The sequence below is a fragment of the Nelumbo lutea genome, chromosome 1, assembly GCF_056320005.1.
Source record: "Nelumbo lutea isolate HS-2025 chromosome 1, American lotus-T2T, whole genome shotgun sequence".
Classification (NCBI taxonomy): Eukaryota; Viridiplantae; Streptophyta; class Magnoliopsida; order Proteales; family Nelumbonaceae; genus Nelumbo; species Nelumbo lutea.
The window spans coordinates 162,630,080-162,645,970 of NC_142684.1; the positions used below are offsets into that span (position 1 = coordinate 162,630,080).

General features: G+C 36.2%; 2 long non-coding RNA genes across 3 annotated transcripts; both read right to left on the bottom strand.

Annotated features, from left to right (window-relative positions):
- Window positions 1–347: 347 nt before the first annotated feature.
- Window positions 348–6,486, bottom strand: LOC148878817 (uncharacterized). 2 transcript variants are annotated; one of them, XR_016104020.1, is made up of 2 exons: window positions 4,934–6,486; window positions 348–1,028 (listed from the first exon to the last, which is right to left on the bottom strand). It is a non-coding gene; the product is annotated as an uncharacterized LOC148878817 (long non-coding RNA). The 2 variants fall into 2 exon arrangements; XR_016104019.1 differs by having other exon boundaries at window positions 348–893; window positions 4,934–6,030.
- Window positions 6,487–8,029: 1,543 nt separating this feature from the next.
- On the bottom strand, window positions 8,030–14,374 carry LOC148878818 (uncharacterized). Its single transcript, XR_016104021.1, has 4 exons — window positions 13,599–14,374; window positions 12,936–13,467; window positions 8,456–9,060; window positions 8,030–8,358 (listed from the first exon to the last, which is right to left on the bottom strand). It is a non-coding gene; the product is annotated as an uncharacterized LOC148878818 (long non-coding RNA).
- Between the last annotated feature and the right edge of the window lie 1,517 nt (window positions 14,375–15,891).

Below are 15,891 nucleotides of genomic sequence, written 5' to 3' on the forward strand. Positions count from 1 at the left end.
TGAAACTTTTTTTTACTAAAATACTCATTTTTTTTATTTTAGTTCCTATTTAATTGTAAGGTTTAAATTATAAATTGAACTATTACTTCTCACCTTATTCAATTCCCTCTATTTAAATCTTACATTTTTTTAATAAGTGAATAAAAAAACCAAAAAGATAAAATATTACAAAAAAAATGAGTCTATCCAACCAGGTAGGCCTATCAATAATACTTGAAACTTCACAATTCGATCCGATTATCACATATTTGGATGAATGTTTATGTAATCAAATTTGGATTTTGTAAATTGCATCCGATTAATAATAAAAAACAAAATATAAAAACAAAAATAAAAAATACATAAACTTTATAGAAAATTTTTGATATACTATTACTATCATTATCATCATTTATAATTGCCACATGCAGAGCATGTGCACACTTACTAGTATAATAAAAGGAACAAACCAATTAAATACACAAGTTGGCGGATTTGGTGGAATCTTCTATGACTAGGTCATTGACCCAAGAAGAAAAATTAAAAAAAAAAAAAGTATTGTTTTCCACCAAACCTCTTCTAGCCAACCAGTGAGCAACATTGTTCATAGATCTATTAACAAAATTAAAAGAAATACTTAACAACTTGGCTCGGTCCAAGATATCTTGGCACAAAAAGATTGCATCTTGCGCTTTTGCTCTATCTCCTGATTCGAGAGCCAGAATTAAGTTACCGCAATCACTTTCCAAAATAGCTTCCAGAGGTTTTAATATGCTAAGGAGCTCAATTCCTTTCATCATGGTTATGCCTTCCACTTGAATTGGGCTAGACACTTGGGCTTTCCAAAAAGATGCTGCCACTGCTAAGCCCAAATAGTCCCTGACTATCACTCCAAAGCCAGCTTTGCCCATTTCCTAAAAACTTCCATTGTTAACTTTTAGGCAGTTTAATCTGAGAGCTTTCCGAAAAAATTTTGAAATATGATATCAGTTGATTGGGAAGAAGGTTGTCAATATGGAGGGGAAATCAAATTCCTCTCCTTCATCATCCTACTTACAAGATCAACAATCAATATTAGATTAGGATCCTGATTTTCAAAAATAAATCTATTTCTATTTTTCCAAATTATCCACAAAAGAAAACAAGAAAAACTTAACACTTCTTCTCTTATGTCTCCTAGGTTATTGCACCAATCAAGCCACTTGCCTAACCATGATGCAAAGTTTTCTAGATTATCATAAGCCTCAGTTCTGATATTTAGAAAACAACCAAATCAAGCAGCTTTGGCATGGGGACAAAGAAAAAGAGCATGTAAGATAGTACGGATCTGCTACAGATGGGGCAAATTGCATAGTCTGAAATACCTTTCTTTTGTAAAATCTCTTTAACAGCTAAAGCATTCCGAACACATTTTCATATGAAAGTCTAATCTTAGGATCTATCTTTAAAGACCAAACCTACTTCCACGGTTTCTTACCGAAAAATTGGTCTATATTATTGGCATTGTTATTTCAACTCTCACTGCTATCTTGTAGAGATTTGGCAATATAGTAGGCCGATTTTACTAAAAAAGCTCCATTTTCTGTTACCATCCACCGTAGTTTATCTGGCCAAGACCCAGATGCTAAAGAAATGTTTAGAATGTTTGAGACATAAATGACAATGAAGTGTTGTCTGATTAAGTCTTCATTCCATCTACTCTCACCCTCTATCATTAAGTCTTGGATTACACCCAAGTTTGTCTCCATTGATTTAGGCCCTTGAATTCTAAAATTTGGAATTTTGGACAATCATGGGTCCTCCCAAATTCTGACTTGCCCCCTTGAATTAATGGCCCAATAGAAACCCTTCATTAGGACCTCCCTTACTGATAACAAACTCTTCCATCCCCAAGACCCTTTTTTTTGGCAAATTTGGGTCAAAGAAACTCCAATACTTACAGATTATCATCACCCATGCACAATCTCCACGCTTGCTTACTTAGCAAGGCTATGTTAAAATAGTGGGGATCCCTGAACCCCATTCCCCCACTAAGCTTGTTTCTACTAATCACATCCCAACTGACCCAGTGAGTTTTTTTTTTTTTTTTGGATTTTTCTGTATTATTCCTCCAAAATTTCCTTTGAATTCTTTCTAACTTCTGACAAATAACCTTTGGAAGAACAAGACAAGACATTGTGTAGGAGGGTATTGCAGAGATTATTGCTTTCAGGACTTCTTTCCCGACTGGAGAGAGAAGCAAATCAAACCAATTTTTGGTTTTCCTCTTTGCTTAAGTAATTGAAGAGCTCTCTCTTAGATCTTCCAATCTCAATGGGTACCCCGAGGTAAATGGATGGATTTTTCACTTTCCTCCTTTTTAGCATTCTAGTCATCATTTTCTAGAGTCTAGCATGCATATTTCTGCTAAAAAGAACCTTAGATTTTGCAAACTTTACCTTTTGCCTAATAGCTATTTCATAAGCTCCAATTGTGTCCAGGATGACCTGCCCTTCATTAGGATCAGCTTTGGTAAACAGGTAGCTATCATCTAAAAAAAAAGAGATGTGAGAATCTGGGGCATTCCCTATTTGGTTTAATGCTTGTGAGTTGGTTTTAATCTACAAAGTTTTTTATTTTACTTGATAGGGCTTCAAAAATGAAGAGGAAAAGGTAAGGAGATAGAGGATCCCCTTGTCTCAGACCTCTTTGAGGTTTAAAGGCTTTACTAGGGGCACCATTCACTATGATTCTATAGGAAATAGTAGTCACACATTCCATAATCCATTTTACCCATTTGTCACCAAATCGCAACTTTTTAAGTACTTCCTCAAGGAAAAGGCCACTCTACCCATCCAGGCATTTTTTTCCTTTTGTCTTTTTCTTGAACTCTATCACCTCATGAGCAATCATGATATTATCTTGAATCAATCTTCCTAGAGCGAAGGCACTCTGTTGTTCCCCAATCAGCTTAGAAAGTAGAGGTTCAAGCCTATTAACCAAAATATTTGAAATTATCTTATAAACAGTGTTACAAAGGCTGATCGGTCTAAAATGAGTTGGTTTTTTTGGACATTAAACCTTTGGTGTTAGAGATATAAAAGTGTTATTTAACTCTTTAAGTAAATGACCCCTCTTAGAGAAGTGCTTGACAGCTCTAATCACATCCCCTCGAACTATGTCCTAAAATTAAAAAAAAAAAGAAATTTGGTAATCCATCTACGCCTGGAGCTTTCTTTGGGGCCATTTGAAACAAACCCTCCCTTATTTCCTCTTCTGTAACTTCTCTCTCTAGATCTCTATTTTCCTCCCCATCTATTTTGGTCTCTATACAGCTCAAAAACACTTCCATATTGTCGGGATTTGAGGTTTGGAAAATCTCTAAGAAATGTTAGTTCGTTTTTTGGGAAATTTTATCTTCATTTTCCTGCCACACCCCATCTCTGTCTTTCAACTTTAGTATCTTATTTCTTTCTCTTCTTTTCATTATTAATGCATGTAAAAATTTTGTATTTTTTGTCCTCATGTTGTAACCAATTAACTCTTGCTTTTTGAGCCAACATTATTTATTCTTTCTTAAGGAGATCCTCCAAATCCTCCTCTAGTTTTTCCGTCCTTGAAGTATTGGTGCTTCCCTGAGCTTTAATGAAATTATGCTTGCACATTTCTGAAGGCGTCTTTATTCCATATAATGAAATTATGCTTGTTTTCCTTGTTTTTTTACATAGCCTATACCATGAAGATCCTTGGACATCTTTTCCCCAACTCTTCCTGACTTTTGACTCACAAAGCTCATGGGTTAACCACATCTTCTCAAACCTAAAAGGCCTCTATTTCCTGGGTACTATTCTCTTAGTGTTGACAAAAATTGGCAAGTGATCAGATCCTTAGTACAAGATTTTGGTTGTGGCTTCTTCAAAACAGTTTTTCCACTCACTATTATAAAGAGCCCTGCCTAATTGGCTCTTGTAAGATTTGACCCTTCCCTTTTATTTGACCAAGTAAAGTGAGGTCCCATGATTTGTTAACTCTTGTAAATTGATGTCTTGAAGGAAATCTCTATTTCTCCTCAGGTAGTTTTGACTACAAATTCTATCCCCCACTTTTTCATTTTGATAGAAAATCAAATTTAAATCCCCAGGCAAATCCAAGGTCCCTTTGTTCTCTCAACGGTTTCCTTCCACTTTAGGAGGAAATCATTCATTTTTTCCTTTTTTGGTTCACCATAAACAAAGGAATAGTACCATTTCCTCCCCGCCTTTGTCATATTCAATTTTTGTGTGAATGAAGTTCTTATTTGCAAATAAAATTTGGACTTGGAGATCATTTTTCCAGAAAATGGCCAACCCTCCACTTAAACCTATAGAATCCACTCCCCAACAATTCCAAAGCTTTAGCATTTTCAGAATTTTCCTACAATTAACCAAATTTGTTTTTGGTTTCCATTAAGAATATAACATCTAATTTTTCCTTTGTCAGAGTCTTTTTCAGGGCACAAACTATCAAGGTGGACCCTATACCTTGACAGTTCCAGCCCATAAATTTCATTTGGCCCCCGAGCCCTGATACGGGATAGGGTCTAGAACCCACTTATTTTGATTTATTGAATTTAACCCTAGAAAAAGGGCAATATTTTGGTCATTTAATTTCTCAAAAGAGTAACTTCCAGTTTTGCTAATAGGTTTCTTTCGGGAGCATTTGTTGATTTCCATCCATGAATAGAATACTTTTTCCTTCTCTCTACTAGGATTCCTTTTATTTTTGAGTTTTTCCTCTTTCTAATTCCATCATTTTCCAAATTTTTTTCCAGTTTTCCTTTTTTTCTTTTCTTTTTACCCCTTCCTGTAGTTCTCCTTCCTTTTCTTTTCACCCACATAGGCAAGTAGTCATAACATGAATTAAAATCATATATGGATAAAGAACTACCACCCCACGAAAACAAAAGGAAAAATAACTTGTTTGAGCATGCACTTACCTCTTCGGGCACACCTCCCTCGATGTCATCTTTAGCTCCTGTAGGTTCCACATTCATGTTTTCCTCTTCATTCGAATCATCTATCTCTCCTCGGCCTTCATTTTCCGCTGCTAGAAACTCATCAACATCTATTTCTAGATTCGTAAGATCCTTTGTAGGCTCCGACCTGTTTCCGCTGGACCCTGCATTACAACTTAAAATTTTCTGGCCACTATTCTCTGTTTGCTCCAAACCCGATTCAGTTCTTATTCGTTAGCTTGACCCACTGCCATCAACCCAAAGGTTCCCCTCTCTTGTTTCAATTTCTTGAGTCATTATGCCAGATGTCCTTTTCTTCCCACATAGCCACCCGTCTTCGAAGCTTCGATTCTCCTCTTCTCTATACAAACCTTTCCCTTTGCTCTTCCTTATTAGGCCTCCTGCTGCTTCTGTCTCTTCACACTCATCTCTGACTTGACATTGCCTGTTAACACCGCTGCTTACTTGCTCCACTTGTACAACGAAATGACCAACGCCGACTTGGCTCCCATCAGCTTCCAAGTTATTCATGTCAAAGAAAACTACCTCGTTCAAAATGCTACTATCCTATCGGTTTTCTGAGTGATGTGCTTGACGTCAGAGACCTTTCTCCAGTGAGAATAGCACCTTGAATTCCCTCTCACTCTGAGAATATATTGCAGAAATCCGGAGCTAGATCTTCCTGGAACAACCTTCTCCTTGTTTAACTTGGTACACAACTGAGCGTCTATCTAGACTAGACTATTTTTGGCGATGTTGCTTCAACACCCTCATGATCATCCTCGTTCTGATTTTGCTGCTATGGTTCTGGGAGAGGCATCCTCTGCAACACAAGTCGCGAACTCTCTCTTCCAGGTATTCTTCCTTCCGCCACATTTTCTTTCCTATCCCTTTGATTTATGAATTTAAATGACTCCTTATCTAAGTCAGCCTTAAGGTTTAATCCATACATACCTTCTCCTCCCTCATTGTTCATTGATTGATCTCTTAGCCTTCCAGATAATTCGTCTAATGCTTGTTCAGTCAACACCCTATTACAGTTTTCTTCCTCGTGCCCTAATCTTCCACACCTCATGCAAAAGGTTGGCAACCTTTCATATTGAAAGGCATACCACCTCTTCACTCCGTCATCCTCTGTATCATAGTTCCCTTTCGCCAATGGCCTATCAACAGTTAATCTAACCCTTATACTGAAAACCCTATCCCATATTGGCTCTACCTCGTCTTCCCCCGATGATTCTTTCTCATCTTTCACTAGTTCTCCTACAATACTTACCAAACCAACGCCCCATTCCTAGGTTCTTTTTTCTGGTGGAACTCCAAGTATTCTGGCCACGATCCCCATTTCTTGGAATTGAGTTGTGCTAGTTTTAGCTCTCTGATACCATCGCCATAAAATCAGAGGATACCCCTTAATAAGCCATGGGTCTTGATTCACAAAGGCCTCTAAATCAATTTCTTTTTTAAAATCAAATCCAGAGAATTTCATCCCTAACCATTCAACCTTGTACTTACTATTAGCCCAAAAGTTTCTTACTGTTCGAAGAACACCGTGGGTGTATATCAGTCTATCCGAAAGAACTTTTGCAAAAAGACCTTTTGAACATTTCCTTTCTAAAGTAGCCATTTGCAACTTTGCATGTAGGTCAGTCTCTCTATCATGGAAAGCAATGGACAGAATAAAAAACTTTAATGAACTTGTAGTGCTAAAACGATAGCACTCCCATGAGATACACCAATGTAAGAAACAATGTCCCTTTTGCTTTTGATGTTCTACCCTTTTAATGGGCTGGGAGGTATTTATAGTGAACCCATCACTTTGTCCTTTTGTGCACGTAGGAAGAGGGTTCTCATTACATTTAGTCCTCCTAGGATCCTATGTGTATCCAATATCTCTTTCTTAAGTGTTAAGTCACCCTATCACCTCAATTTATCTTTTTCAGGCATCTCGCCTGATGGGGGTCATGCCAACCATAAAATGCTCACCACCTACTATGTGTGAAACATTAAATGAATATTGATGTTGCACAACTGCAAGTCCCCCCATCTTTCCCAACCTTGCCTGGTTTTGAGATCTCTTTGCATGATTGGACATACGGTTGGTGGAGGTTGGTTCCCCGGTTTGCATGCTAGTCACGATTTCCCATTCCATGAATGCGTTGTCAGTCCATCATATCGATTATCGCATCACTCTTTGTGTGGATGGCGAGTTTTATTGAAGTTACAACAATATACCTTTTATATACACTTTAACATACATATCTATCCAGAAATATTAGGCTTAGTTTGGAAGGAGTATAAATACAAATTTGTGGAGTATAAATACCAAGTTGCAAAGATAATTACAAATATGCAATGTAAATACAAGCTTTATAAATACTAATACAAGGTTTTACCCTAAACATTTATATTTTTGCACTCTTCCCAAAACTGAGTTTTAAATGAGATTAAATCCATATTTGGTCAGATTATTAGATATAGCTTTTAAAATACAAATCCGATTTATGTAAATGAATCATCTAAATATGAAATAATTTGATTGAATTTTGAATTGGGTATAAAATATTATATGATAGACTTGGACTCGAGTCTCAAATGGACCAAATGACATCATATCTACAGTCAATTCGATTATCACTTATCAATGATGTGGGGATGTGCTTTTAAAAAATATGAATATGATCTAAATATGTAAATGGATCGTCCAAATCTAAAATTATTGGGTCATATTTCTGATTGAGAACCCGACTTTTAAAGTCCATAGAAAGCCCTCTAAGCTATAGGGGAGAGGATCAGAGCAGGATGAACATACAAAGGGCCAATGTTGTGTTTGGTTTAATATAAAATAAAAAGAGTAACAAGTTTTCTTCAACTTGTTATTTTCTCCTATGCTTTATGAAACCAAACATGGCCTGAAGTATCAATGGTGGCCTGAACATGAGGCCAAGGCAGCAAGTAAAGTTTTTAAGGCCGTTGTGACTTGTTAGTGGATGAAGCTAGAGCTGCAACTTGGGCCGAGTTAACCCAAACCCAACCCAATGGGTCGGATTGATTTTTCTTTTTAAGGTCAATAGGTTATAAGGCGGAGTCCCTCGTAACCAAATTCATTTGTTCACCTGCTCATGATTACAATCTTGAATGATAGCAGAGTGCAAAAAAAAAAAAAGGACACAAAGACCATGTAAGCATGTGATTAATAGTTAGGGCATGTTTGGCCAACATATGAGCGGCCACATTACCAGAACGAGCAACCCAATTTACTGAGCAGGGGGAGAAATTTCTAATAAAAGGTCTGCAATCTACGATCAACATGTGAATCCGCCAAAGAGCATGAGAGCCAAACTCCAACAGGCTTGTAGTCACAATTTTAGAATCTTCCTCAAGAATGATAGAAGAGAGCCCCAAATCTAAAGCAAACAAAAGAGGCGCATGAGCAACTTTTGCTTCTAATTCTTCTAGAGAAGATTTTAGGAAATTTAATGGATCTACCATAAATAAAAGCACCTGAGTGATCACAGATCACAACACCTAAATCCCCATTTGAAGACGATAAAACACCACCAAAGTTGATTTTGTACATAGGAGGGATGGGTTTCTGCCAAAGGTGGAGGAGTCATCCATCCTTCAGATGGTAGTATTAGAAATATCGCCACTAATCGACAAAGAGCATTGAATCTCCTCCACTTGGGACTGGGCCTTGAAAATAACTGTCATATGTTCAAATGCCCGATTTTCCATGATTAAGTTATATCTAGATTTCCATATCTGCCACATGAAAATGCTTGCAATAGTAAAATATGATAATTGGCTTTCATTAAAAGGAGTCAAATTTAAACCAATCAAATAGCCATCTTGTAGACTCCAGTCTATATGATCAACTTTTAGGTTTAAACATGACGCAAACCAAACTGATTTGGTCACCAAACAACCAAAAAATAGATGGTGGATGGTTTCGACAGCAGTGCCACATAAGCGACAAGTAGGGTCAATATCAGTAATATAGTTAGCCAATCGACCAGTGGTAGGAATAGCATTTGTTAAGCGTCTCCAAAGAAAGAATTGTACCCATGGTGGCAAATGTTTAATACTCCAAAAGCTCTTCCACGTTACTGTGCCAAAAGCATAACATGCATTAGAATGGTGTGCATCAATAGTTGACAAGAGATTGTACATATGGTTATGAAAGTTGATTTTAGGTCTCCCAGACTCCTAAGGGAGTGTTTGACAATGTAAACGGTTTTGTTTTAGAAATGAATATATGGTTGGGTGCCATGTGAAATTTTAGATTAAAATTTGAAAGACCGAGTAGATGTAGAGATGAACGGCTGAGATCTTGACATATTAAACCTGCATACAAGAAGAAAAAGAGTGCACAATATAGGATCTGAGACACCTATCTCTCAAACAAAATGCAAGAGAGAACTGTCAAATCTGGATGGGGCCGAAACTTGGAGGTTGCTTGACCTTCCAAGTTATCTTGATTTGCACACCTTGCTATCTTTGTGATAGCCATATATATAGGTCTTTCCCCCAACGTTCCCTTGTTTTGAGGAGGGAACTTAACCAACTTGAACATTTGGAGGGAAGACCGAGTTATGGCCTCTCTAAATTGAGACAAATGTCTTGCACTGACCAAGGATCTAGCCACATGGTCATCCAAACTAGACTGGGTCAAACGGATATCAATTGACCCAATAAGAGCTGGAATTTGGATCCAGAATAATCCAACAATATTGGTATCTCCATGCATAAAAACATTTTCAAATAAACAATCAAATAAATTTATTTTTATAGAAAATAAATAAATAGGTAATAATATAAAATGAACGATCGTGTGTGAGAGTGTTGCATGGAGATAACCATAAAATAATCATTTTCCATCAACATGTGGCTTGTCACATGGCCATTGGATATTCCAACATGTGAAGGATTAAACGAGGGCTTATGGCCACTCTACCAACATCTCCCACTTGGCCAATTAGGCCCGAGATGAATAAGTGCCAACCAATCCCATTGCTTTGTTGTGCCTTTAGTCATTGGGTCGGCAATCATTTCTTTTGTAGGTACGTATTCTACCAGGATCTATTCCATTGGTAGACATGATACAAGTACCGGTACCGGATATCAATATGTTTCACTTCAAGGCATGCCATGGTAGCATAACTGAGTATCTTCACAGTTCTTTATCAGTATATCAAGAACTTTCATTGCTTTTGAACCCACAAATCTGCAAGTAATGAACTCAGTATGCATGACAACTTTAGGTACTACATAACTTTGCTTTCTTGCTCATCAATGAGACAATTGATCCTCCTAAGAGAAATCAACACCCAATGGTGAATTTGCTATTGTTTGGGTCACATGCAAAAATTAGCAACACACTAATTCAACACTTCCAAGTCATGTGGGTTTGAAGTGTTTTACCAACTTCAAATAAGCAAACATTCTTTTAATGGTTCTCTAAAGGGTTCCGTAGGTATTTACTTACAAGATCAACAACTCATTATATATTAGGTCTTATATAATACATTGCATACATCAAGCCAACTACAGATTTAAGCACAATATCTTCTTTTCATCTTTAGTATTTCTTCATTAATGGGAGCCATATCTAAATCTGATTATCTAGCAGATTTGAATCACAACCCTAGCATTCTTTGACATAAACTATATCAAAATATTTCGAGAGTAATGCTCTTGTGAAAGAGCTAAACTTATGGCATTCTTATCCATTTTTCAAGCATCTTACATTATCAAATTGGTTTTCAACGAATCATTCATTTCATTGATTGTGGACACATCACTACTAGCAATTAGGATGCGCTCTACACACAAGAGAAGAATAATAAATATACCCCCATTATTCAAAGAATAAGCACAAGGAATTATGAATAAACCCTTTTTTTTAATTACATCAAAAAATGTATGCTATCAAATCTTGGAGGATTATTTTAATCCATATGCAGTAAATCAAATAAGCTGAGTTGTATATGTTTCTTCATGAAGAAGTGTAGTTCTCACACAGAGAAAAAAATGAAGATATACAACCAATAACATCATGAAGTAAGCTTAGTAAATGATGAGGTAAATCTCTTCATAATCAATGCTTCTATTAGAGTATATCTTTCTTGATATACAAAGCTTGATTTATAATTCTCTATATATAGATCTTTCAATATTCATTTATACCCTATAAGTTTTTGTTTTGATAAAATCAATCAATTCCCAAGCAGAAGGGATTGCTTATTTAGATGTAATAGTCCATTATTCCTAATGAAGGAAACCTTTTTCTTTGAAGAGGTGTATTAGACTCAAAAGTGTAAGGTCGAGTACTATGGGAATTTGTACAAGAATGACCAGAACCTAGAACTTCCAATAAGGTTCGCCCTCCTTGAAATTTGCTTTCCAGGGATACAATTTCTTTTACTCTCCATTAATACAATAGCCCCATCAAAATTTGTAATTAACAAATATGTAACCTTTGATATTTTCACTACATGAATAGTACATAAAGGTACACTCAAAGTTCATTATTATCCAACTTGCCCTTTTTTTTATTTGGTACAGAAATCATTAAACAAGTTGGGCATATGTTCTCCACTATTTCTCTTAAGAGATTTATTTTTAATTTTTATTTTGCATTTATCTAATCAGATTTTTCTTGACCAAGTACACATGTCCAAGTCTAGGATCCATAGCGCATTCCCTTTCCTTGTGTGTTTTTGCATTCAAATTGCCACATTCATCTGAAAGGATAATTGCTAATGATTTATTTGATATATTTCCTTTCCTAAAAAGGAATTGATTTTCACTAAGACATGGTTCATAACATTAATAATGTATTCCCATTTTATGTATTCAATCATTAGAACTCATTCTTTCTATTTTATCCTCATATACAAGAGTCTCAATATGCATTATCATCTATATGACAAACACAATAAACATCTTTATTAATAGTCAAATTGTTTACTCCCACTATCCCTGAACTAATATGGATAATAATTTCCCTCTTAGTTTTTTTTCGTATTTTAAGCTTCGGGAGTATGATTCCTATTCCTAATTTTACAATTATGGGGAATAAAAAATTACAACCTAGGAACTAAAGAGTGTTTTCCCAAACAACAACTAAGCAATAATTGATTAAGCAATTCAGGTATTATCTTCCAAATTAGAATTGAATATCACTCCACAATAGTTCACAATATTATATAGTAATTAGATTTTTTTTTATCAAGACATGTGACTATTCAATGATTTAATTAACAAAGATGCCGTTGTATAATTTTCACAAAAACCAAGAAAGTGGATCATACATATTATGATTGAATGAGAAACCTTTTATTTCAACAACTAGTGAGAGAGGCAAAAAAAAATGTTGGGTCTCTTCTGCCTAGTGGCTAATAAAATTTAATTGATTCAAAGAGTCCAAATATTAGTGTTTTTATGAAAACACAATAGTAAGTAGGTAGAAAATCAATTAACCTATTAGGAATCAAATGTTCAGATATAGTGGATTATCAATCGACTTCCCAACAATCAAATGTTCAAACAGCTATTGATCAACTTATTTTAAACCATTGTTGATCATCACCAAAAAATAGCAATATTGTGAGGAAAGATAAGTAGTCAAAACAGACATGCTATCCTTTAGCACAACAATTCAACAAAAAAAAGAGACTCAAATCAAATATATGTTATAGTAAACGTGCATCAATTATTTTTAAAGCTTGAAGATATGAGGGAAAAAGGAGACAACTTCAAAACTTCAAATGTTTTAGGAGCAAGTCTCCTATTTGCAACAAAACTTAATGCAGTCAATAAATTAGGCAAGAATTCCAATTAAAATCCCCAAAGTAATTGGTTATACAAAAACTAATTCAAACCAATAATTCTTAACTGCTCATCCATATGCAACAGGCATATCTTGAGAATAGAATAAATATAGGCAAAGAGAAAAGCTTAGTTGTTTTCGCTGAAATACCTCAAGCAATCCGCTCTCAGATGTAGCAGTAATCCAGTTCTCCATCATTGACTCGTGCACAACATCAGGTCCAAACTAAATCTTGATTGTTTGTAGTCGATTGTTTGTAGTCTTGGATGCAATAGGATGGCACCCGATTTGTCCCTTAGTTTGATTCACTGCTTCAATCTCTGGCCCTTTTATTAGACCTCTTCTCTGATGGAGTCTGGTGTAGGCAGCCGTAGGAGCTCAATGTTGCAATAAAACAAAACAGTTACCAGAGACGGTCCTTTCCAAGATGAATACATCTAGGTTTGAACAATCACACTAGGTTGGAGATGTTTGAGTTCCAATTCGTTAGAAGCCAATGCGTAGTGAAGTCAATGACAATGTTTTATGGTTTTATGCATATTGTTGCCTTATGCACAGTGACGTTCAACTAAAGCTAGTACGCAAAAGAAGATGGGCGTTGATACTTGGGCGCTCAAAACAGGTCCAGAGGCTTGAATGACTTTATGCATCGAATAGCTCTCAGCTTTGAGTGGTATTAATCCTAAAAAAAATGTAAATAATTAATTAAGATGGGTAAGCAAAGAGAGCATGAATCATTCAAGAATCCCAGAAAATAAATGGAACCAAACCAAAAAATAAATAAATAAATAAGTAAATAAGGGTTTCTAATACCCGATTTGGATTTGGGACTGATTTCCAGCTTTTAATTCTCTAGAACGAGCAAATCTTATTCTTAGATGCGTAGAGGATAAAAAAACCCAAATATACGTAGGGTTTCTTGACCAGAAACTCTGATCTGTGAATATGAGCCATGGTTGTATCCTTGGCTGAAGAAAATCACCAATACATGCTTTCATTTGCAGTGATTAAACGACTATAGCTGGATGTTGCCGGTTCGTTCAGAGATGAGAAGAAAGAAAAACTCGAGCAGGTGCTTCAGTGAAGACAGGAGAAGAAGCACACCCTGAACTCGAACGATGGAGGCGATTTTCTGTTGAGACACGGTCTCAGTGGAGAAGTATGGAAGCTTTCGAACTGGGTCATGTCCGCTCAGAGATGGGAGAGACGAGAGGAAACCCCCGAACAGGTTCTTTTGAAAGAATCTCCTTCGAACTGAAGTCGATGAAGAAGAAGAACTAATATCTACAGATGGGAGAGGCTGTCAAACAGGGTTTCGGTGGAGACCAGTCGAAACCTTCGAACAAAAAATTTTCTCTCTCCTCGCCCTCTATGAAGCTTAAATGATGAAGTCCGGTTGAGTGTTGCGGGCTACAGTGAAAATAATATGCCAGTCGATGCTGGGCTCCAATACCAGACCGAGTAGATGCAGAGATGAACGACTGAGATCTTGGTGCAAGACCGAATAGATGCAGAGATGAACGACTGAAATCTTGGCGCACCAAATCTGCATACAAGGAGAAAAAGAATGCACAAACACCTACAAATGCAAGAGAGAACTGTCAAATTTGGATGGGGTCGAAATTTGGAGATTGCTTGACCTTCCAGTCGGTCAAATGGATATCCATTGACCCAATAAGAACTAGAATTTGGATCCATAATCCAACAATATTGGTAATTTTATGCATAAAAACATTTTTAAATAAATAATTAAATAAATTTATTTTTATAAAAAAAAAAAAGATAATAATTTAAAATGAATGATTATGTATGGGAGTATTGCATGAAAATAACCATAAAACAATCATCTTCCATCAATATATAACTTGTGATATGACTATTGGATATTCCAACATATTAAGGATTAAATGAGGGCCTATGCCCACCCTACCAACAGAATTGAAGTGTTTTAGGTTTGATTAGGATTAAACAAGGGCCTAAACTGGACGGACTTGCACCCTTAGGCCTTACCTGAAGTTGAAATTGAATTAATTATTATATATTTTAACCATTAAAAGGCTAAAAAATACAAATTAAAAATTGAAAAGAAAAAGGAAGAATAGAAGAAGCATTTTCAACCGCACAGCAAAAACTGCAAGTTGGTTAGGAATTTGACCAACAAACTAAAACAAAAAATTGGTTAGGAAGAGAGATGGATGGGGGTTCTCAATGTCTGGTGTGACACCTCCTCAAAGCCAAAGGCTTCATGTGACACCCGAGAGGCCGAGACAACTCCCCAACCATTAATGGCATCATCCTCCTTCGCGTGACAATCATATAAATATTAAATACCTTTTCTGTGTGCCAAATATGAATTTTATAAAACTGATAAATGGAATACCGGGCCCAGGTGGGCTTGGTTGCCATGGATGTCAACGGGCCGGATTTCGTCAAGGGTCCAACCTGATTCAGCCCAACCCTGACCGACTCGTTCATAGTACACCCAAACCCATGGTTCAAAGTATTATGGATTAAAAATGTTTTAAAAATTCAATCAGAGCATCTGTGAGAAGAGTATAAACCTTTAAAACTGGCTACGTGTGTTCCATCCCTTATTTAATAGTTAGAGGGACTGGATCTGCTCCTCACACATGACATTTTATGGAACATTCTACCATGTATTGAAAACATCTCCCGGACTTATGTGTTATTATTTAGGAGAGATGTGCTAGTAGAATATGGCCGTGAGATTATTGTAAGGCGCCCTGTGTGAGGAACAGATCCTAATTTATAGTGAGATGCATCAAAAAATTGATAGTTATTGATTATTGTATGATACACACCTTTATTACTGCTGTGATATATTGAGCCTTGCCTACATATACCCAATCCAACCGATATCAACTTCTATCAAGGCAAAATTATGCTACCATTCTAACAGTTCTTTTTCATCTTTACATTGGGAATATCTCCCCATAAAATAAAGAACACAGGTACCGAGATATTCTCAATAGAAGGCAATTGAGGGTACTCGATTCGGCTTTGCCCTGGCTTAAGCCGAACTCCAACCAAACCTATATATACACATACAAAAATGTCAATGTCACGATGAAGCAATATCTACACT